We start from the raw sequence: 8,134 nt of genomic DNA, 5'->3' as shown, positions 1-8,134 counted from the left end.
TGGATCACATAGTGGGATTGGTTTTCTTTTTTTCTGTGCTCTGGACTGGATAAAATAGCATTGAGATGATATCATCTTCTGTCATCTGTTTGTAATGAAAGTCGCTTGGTCATGTCTGACTCTTGGTGACCCCATGGACTATACAGTCCAGGGAACTCTCTAGGCCAGAATACTGGGGTGGGCAGACTTTCCCTTCCCCAGGGGATCGTCCCACCCCAGGGATTGAACCCGGGTCTCCCTCATTGCAGATGGATTCTTTACTAGGTGAGCTACCAGAGAAGCCCCTCATGGTCTATGGTTTGACAGAATTCCCCTGGGAATTTATCCTGTTTTTTGTTTCTGATGAAAACTCCTTACCTCTATCCTAGTTCTACAGAATGGGGTCCAAGAAAAAGCAGAACAAAACTGCAAGCACTGCCCTCCTGCCCTTGCTCCCAGAGATGCCCACCCATAGAATTTGCATTCTGGAGCCACCATACATCGGATGCTATATGTTTTAAAGAAACAGGTAGGATATTAATACCAAAGGATAAAAAATCACATACAGAGAAATTTATAGACCAATCTCATTTATTCTGTGAACATACTAAAAACCACCAACTTTTATATACTATAAATGATCAATTTTTTCTCAATAAAGCTGTTTTTAAAAGAAAGATCACTATAGCATGATTCCTTGATATCTCACTTGGAGGACTGAATGGATGAATGGTATCAGTTACTAATATTGGGAGTGAAGACAGACAAATAGGTTTGGAAGAGAAGTTACTGAATTCAGCTTCAGTCAGGTCATAAAAACTAACTGAAGCCATAGAAGGGGATAAAATTACATAAGATGGAGACAAGCACATAAAGTTGCAGAATCAGGGGCATATTCACTCTCCGGTACATTTCTTAAAATTCTATGTGGAAATAAACTGAGCTTCCAAGTTATTAAAAACAAGCAGCAATTTCCTTGAAATTTTATTGTCTAAAAGATATATGATTAGTTTATCATCACCAATATTTAATTGGATGTTCATTTAAACTCAGTATCATGGCCATTATCAGATGCTAAAACAATAACCAAGCTTAATTTTTATAAACCTTTATCTGAAAATTAATGTTAAAAAAGACTCAACTCTGACAGTAATGAGAGGAAATGACATCTCCTCTATGACTGACTTTCCTCTGAAGATTTATAAAAGTATCACTCATTTATAGGATAATGGCTGTGATAATGTAGGCTATACATTAGTTAAGGTGAATGAGTGTAGAATTAAGTCAGGTTAGAATCCCAGCCTCACAATGAATCATACAAACAATGGAGGATAACTTTTCTCATGAAGCTATAGCATTTGTCATTTTTTTTTTTTCGGTTAAGGCTTCAAACTGACTTCTCACAAAGAGGCTACAAGCAGATTCTCTAGCAAATTGGCATCCTGGTGAGAGTCAGGTACTTTGAAAATTTCTAATTAGGAGAAGTTAAAGGTTATATAAGCCCAGCTGCCAAATTGATTGCCTAACCTTAAAAGCTAAACAGACTAAGCCTTCCCTTCCTTCCTTCTCCTTCTCTAAGGACTTGGTCTAGATACAAATTTTAAAACACAAACACAAAGTTCTGTGATAAACCAGATCTGAGAAGTATTAGAAGGGAGCCTGTTTAACAAGTTTAACAGACTCTGGTGACTATTCACCGGACTATTCTGGTCTTTATATCTAAGCACTCAGAGTCCTAAGTAGTCCTACAATTGGCTTCAGTTTCACTAATCAAGACACAGGACAAGCTACATTGTTCCATTCAGCAAGCTATATTCTTTCCATGCAACTTTTGTTCCTTAGGCATATTCTTGAAAGCAGAATAAATTCAGTCTGAAGTTACAGCTACTATTGCCTATAGAAAAATCTCATCAAAGACCACTACCACACAGACACTGCTCAATTTTATTAATGATGTTATTCTTGGGGGAAAAAAGCCTGAATATCATCTATTTAATACAAACTGTTGTAGCAATTCTGGTTTATAAAATATTCCTAGCCCAATTTTCACATGTCTTTACTAGCCTATAGATACAAATGTGGTCACACTATAGCTATGTATAAATTATAACGGATCCAAATTCCATCCTCTTTAAACAGGAGTTGTTCCCCAACCCCCCGCCGCCAAATGATTCTCATTATTTCTGAGAGTCCCCAAACAAGTGCCTTCTCCATATACAAAAACCCATCTTTCAGTTTTCATCACTGTATTCATTCATTCAATTAATATATATTGGGCCCCCGCAGTATGTGAGGGCACAGTAGCAGAATTGTACAGGCATCTCTGTCCGGGCGCTCTCGGGGCATCCATAGCATTGTTTCTGGTCCGCTCCAGTTCTCCTTGGTCAACCATCACTGCTGGCAAACAGCTGGAAGAAAAGTTTATCACTGCCTCTGCTGAGGAAGTTCACTTTGAAACAGTTGGCCAAGAATGTGCCAAGAACGCGGTCTCCCAGTATTTCCAATGCCTCCAAGCTTGTGTGCCAAAATGATGCTGGATTCCATGAGGAGGTGGACAAAGTGGCCCTTCTCAATTTGGTGCTACTCTTTGACATCTGGGTCCCAAAGCAGGGTGCTTCTTCATGAAGAAAACTGTCTGTAGCTCTAGAGGCTCAAAACCAAGCCAAGGCACTCACTGTCGTAGTTTCATCTATATAGTCCTATCATCCCTCTTTCCTGCCCCAACCTCAGTCACCAAACTAAAGTACCCAGACATGTCAACAAGAGCAAACACTTATTGGGTGCTGGTGATTGCATTTGTATTAGGAGTCTCTGGACCCAGCTGCGCATACTTCAAAATCTTGGCCAGCAATCTGGCATATAAACTGCAACCACTTGAGGATTTTGCCCAGAGCCATGACAAAAAAAGCACACTTCAGCAGAGTGAACTTCATGCATTCTTTTTCTCCCTTTACTTTTGGCCATGCCATGCGGCATGTAGGATGAGGGATCTTAGTTCCCCAACAATGGATCGAACCCATGTCCCCTGCATTGGGAGCAGGAAGTCTTAACTACTGGATTGCCAGGGAAGTCCCAACTTTGTCCATTCTTCAGCCTACCCAAATTGAAGCTGATAGGACCAGAGTTTTGTGTCAATTGCTTTAATTATTTGGAGGTAAACATGAATAGTAGGGTCCTTTAAGTCATCAGAGCTTGGTATGTTGGGTTGAAAGTGGCAACTAACTTTTATGGGAACTGAAAAGAACTTGACATGATTACCTTTGGAACATCCAAAGCAAAATGGAAAATGTGATCAGGAAAAGGAATTCGATCCTAAATTACTGAGAAATCATATTGTCAGGGAGAATATGTGGCGATTTCTAAGGGCAAAAAACCAGAACAAACAAAAGCCAGATACCAGACCAATAAGAAACTGTAACTGAGAGGTTTGCTCTGGGAAGATTGAGTATAAACTAAAACAAACCCAATCATCACCAAATCTTGCCTGTCACATGAAATATCCACTGTCACCATGCATATGTTAAACATGATCTAACTGAAAAGTTTCTAAACTGTTGTCAAAATAATCCAAAACAGGGCTATGATGTCTATAACACATGACACCAGAAACTATTTATTAATGGAGTGTAGGTCAGGTAGCTCAAATTTTGAAACAGCTGGAATTCTGCTCAATGTTGTTCCTTCCATCATTCAAATTATCTCAAAAGGAAATATTTTTGTAAATAAAACCTTCCTAAGACCCAAGAGTAGGTAAATTTTCAACCTAGGATTTGAAAACGTAGCAATTAACTATTGTTTTTCCTTTTAAAATGTTTATTTAAAAGGTAATACATGTTTGCTATAAATAATTTTTTAGATACAGGAGTAAATACACAATATTATAAAGACATTTTCTACCATTACTGTAATCCCCAATCCCCAGAGATAGCCACTGTTAAACTTGCAGAATACCATTCTTGTCTTTCTCCTATGCATACACATCTTCTTTTCAGAATATGGAATCATATTGTGCAAACTGTTCCAAAATTTGGCTTTCATCACTAAATAATGCAAACTGGATATCTTTGCATGTCAGTAAATAAAGGGCTATATCCTTTTTAAAAAGTCCTGTATCATATTCTGCTGTATTGATGCAACATTATTTATTTATCCAATTCCCTACTGATGGACATTTGGATTATTTCCAATATTTGATTATTACAAATAGTGCTTCAGTTAACATTCTTATACATTCATATCTATGCACTTACGCAAGTAATCTGGGAAATAAACTCCTGGAAATGGAATTGCTTGGTCAGATGGTATATGCATTCAGAATTTCGATGAATAATCCTAAAATTACTTCTAAAATGTTTGCACCAATTTACACTCCCAGCAATAATGTCTAAGAGTACCTGTTTCTCAACCTGCTCCCCACACTGTGTACTTAGGCCCTGCCTAGTGAAATTAGGCATGAAATTAGACAAAAAGACATGGTCATGAGAGCCTTACCTCATGCTTTTATTTTCTCTTTACTTTTCATAACTGAGTTTTAGTCCTAAGAAAGGAAAAAAAAGAAATATGCTTCTTTAGTTTTCAGGCTATTCCTCAGAGATATAGGCATTCTTCAAGTTATGAACACCTACCTTATAAGCATTTACACCGTACAGATAAACTGCTCATCTAGATTAAAATATAACCTCCCTGAGGCAGAAACACGCTCCCTTATTGATTCTAGAGATGGAAAAAAATACTTTTCCTATGTCTCCTTATGACTATCATTCATGCACTCATGCTTGAACAAGTTTATGCATTTGTTACTGCTTGTATTCATTCATTCACCCAACATTTACTCTAAGTCTGAATTCTGGGTACCATGCTAATCATTGTGGCTCTATGAATGAAATACAGTCTCCGCCTTCTAAGAAGCTCACAGTGTAGTCTATAGGAAAAGACAGAAAAGGAAACCAACAGTTACAACAGAGTGGGGCCGTGTGTTAGTACAGGGTGCCCCAGCTGACGGAGGCGGTGACTGTATACCCCAGGCTGAGAGCTGCGGAGACCAGGGATATGGTTCTGGGAGGACCTGTACAACTATCATCCCTCACTCAGGCAGGAAGTGAGGAAAAGGCCAGGGACTTGGTACTCTGAAGGATAATCTTTGGTAGGAAAGATATCACCAGAAAGTTACATTTCGTAAATATAGCTTTATTTTTCTTTTTTTTTTTTTTTTTTTTTTTTTCAAGATTTGCACTTAGGATTTTATTTTATTTTTTTTTTTTTAAATATTATTTTATTAGTTGGAGGCCAAAGCTTTATTTTTCTTTTAGTTCTTTAGTGAAAATTCTTGAGCCAAAAAATCCCCTCAGCCTTGCCTTTGGCGAATTGAGGAGGAATATAAAAGATAAAGGGATTGTTATCCTATCTATTAAAACTGGCAAGAGGCTCAGTGCCTCTGTCCCTGTGAGTAGTCAGCGTTCACCTTGTCGACTTTACACGAATGCTATGGTGAGTATAGGGAAGGCGAGAAGGTGAGAGGGTCAGCTCCGGGATTAACAGTAATCCTAGTTCATGGTATCTATCCTAAGAATGAAATTTATCCTAGGCCAGAGCAGTGGGCAAATATGTCAACTGGTAACTTACCACAGTCCAGCTTGGAAACAACCGAAATGTCTGCCATGGGAGATATATTAAATAATACCTGATGGTAAGTCCACGAAATGGAATAATATACAGTCATTATTGTACCTGTCTATACTGTATCTTCTTATATTAAAATTTTACTTTAAAAAACTCTATGATATGGAGGGAGATTTTTATAATAAAATATTAAGTCTAAAAAGGAATACACAAAATAAGGGCATATTCTGGAAGCCCAGGGGTTGGGTTCCCATGCTTTCACTGCCATGGGCCATATATATATGTATATAATGTATGTATGTATATACACACACACACACAGCATGAATACATCTTCATAGTAACAATGAATTTTTTGTATTTGTTTATATTTTTTTCTCTACACATGCATACACACACACCACCATACAGTTGCATTTTCATACATATACACACAGATATCTATCTCTTTTGTCAGTTAGGATAAGCTAATTTATGCTTCAGTAACAACCTGAAAATCTCCATCACTTACATCAGTTAACAAAACAGAGTTTACTTCTTCCTCATGCTGCCTGTTCATTCCAAGTCACCAAGATTGCTATATTCCTCACAGACACTCTGGAACCCAAGAAGAAGATAGAGGCTCCATCCTGAGACAAGCTTCCGTGATTGCAACGGCATGAATAAACACTTAAACCTCCTGCCCAGAAGTGACATACATGATTTCTGCTCATATTTCATTGGCTGAAGGAATGTGGCCTCATCTGACATCAATAAGACAGGAAGACCACCAAGTGTTCGTGAACAATATTATTGCCTACCACATCTATGCATCTAAATACTAAGGGAGGGCAAAGGGTTGGGAAGGAAATTCATCAAAAGAAGTGGTTTTCACAGGGTGGTGAGATTATAAAGAACTTGATTTTTTCAATGTGGTTTTCAATATTCTCTGATCTTATAAACAAACATATTACATCTATTTTTTATTTTATTTATGTAAGCAATACATGAATGTATTCTGTAAAAAACTGAAACAGTCTAGAAGTATACCAACTATATATCACCTCCCTCTAACCCCTAACCCTCCCAGCCCACTGTCAGAAGTAATCACTATTTACAGTTTGGTGCCTATCGTTCCAGATTGTCCTCACACACACATTCACAAACATAAGCATTAATTGCTTTTATGAATTAAAAAAAAATTTAGACAGTATATAAATTAAATATGCTTACTGTTTAGATATAGCATTTTTCTATAGAAAACACATAATTCATCCATATCAGTTCAGTGTCCTTAACCTCTCCCTCCCAACCTGTGAACTTATCTGCAGGCCATTCATGCTGTCTACTTCCTTCTGTGCTTCCTTTTCTTCTAGGTTTTTCAGCTTTCTGCCTCTGTCCTTCACTGTTTACCCGTCCTCCACAGCTGACTTTTCACTTTGGAGCTTCTGTACACTCCACATTTTTACTTCCCTGGCTCCCACACCCTGACTGTGGGCAATGACCTCAGTTCCCCTATTTTCCTATTGGCCTGCAGTTTCCAGCCAGCACTGCCTGCTCAGAGCCCTGGTTCCAATATCACCAGCCCAGCAGCTCACCTACCTGAGAGAAGTATATAGGGAAGTTTTTGAACTTAACTGATGAGACTGACAATTATTTGAAAAATGCTCAAGGAAACTTGGAATATTGACTCTCATCATGGGGTGTTGGAATTTAGTGGTTTGAAAAAGCATATTCAGTACTATGATTTTAATTTGGAAAGTAATAAATAAACCCAATGTTTTTACATTAGAAACTTTAAAAGTAAGGCTCACGAACAGGAGTAGCACAGTGGTGTGAACAACAGTGAAAGCTGGATGTGAGACTGACGGGAACTCTCTCTAACTCCTGCAAGTTTTCTGTGGGTTTAAAACTATTCTAAAATTTAAAGTTTATTTTTTTTAAAAAAATCCTAAAGCTTACAAAATATTATTGACTGGTGGCAAATAATCTTAAGTCACAGAGAATGTCAGTCAAGAATTCAGTCTCTGAAACTCTCGGTAGGAACCCAAATTAATAACATGAATGCCAACATTAAATTAAACATCCAGAAATAATCAGAAAAGTAATCTGAACAGGAATATACACTGATGGGAGAAATTCCAGGTGTGAACTGGATCCAGATGATAGGCTTCTACAATGCAATATATTACTCAGGTCCACTTACTTTCCAAAGAGGTAAAAAAAAAAATTGCTGATAACAAAACCTTATTCAGTTGAGTGATTAAGATGAAAATATGGGAAGAGACAGAATAGCATTTTTCAAAGTAAGTTTCATAGAATCGGAGTAAGTGTCATGTGAAAAAGTTCTGTGTTTAAATAAGCTGGAAAAACGTTTAAACAAAACAGTGTTCCCTCCTTTCAAAACTTTGCAGAACCTTCAGATGTTACTGAACATGCAGAGTAAGTGAGAGCAGAAGGGGAGGAGGGTGTTGGCAAGCTTCCCAGACTGCAGATCCCTTTCCGCAATGATGAAAATATTCTATCATCTACCCACATTTGGCTGTTGAGCATTTCA

At 37.7% G+C, this 8,134-nt stretch overlaps 1 long non-coding RNA gene across 2 annotated transcripts; it reads right to left on the bottom strand.

The window, feature by feature from the left end:
- Positions 1-607: 607 nt before the first annotated feature.
- LOC136163265 (uncharacterized) lies at positions 608-6,320 on the bottom strand. 2 transcript variants are annotated; one of them, XR_010662202.1, is made up of 3 exons: positions 6,110-6,320; positions 4,471-4,516; positions 608-2,387 (listed from the first exon to the last, which is right to left on the bottom strand). It is a non-coding gene; the product is annotated as an uncharacterized lncRNA (long non-coding RNA). The 2 variants fall into 2 exon arrangements; XR_010662203.1 differs by lacking the exon at positions 608-2,387 and adding an exon at positions 2,396-3,338.
- Between the last annotated feature and the right edge of the window lie 1,814 nt (positions 6,321-8,134).

The sequence above is a fragment of the Muntiacus reevesi genome, chromosome 3 (assembly GCF_963930625.1).
Source record: "Muntiacus reevesi chromosome 3, mMunRee1.1, whole genome shotgun sequence".
In the NCBI taxonomy this organism is placed as follows: domain Eukaryota; kingdom Metazoa; phylum Chordata; class Mammalia; order Artiodactyla; family Cervidae; genus Muntiacus; species Muntiacus reevesi.
Note: the sequence above shows the minus strand (reverse complement) of the source record. Positions and strands in the feature narration are given on the sequence as shown.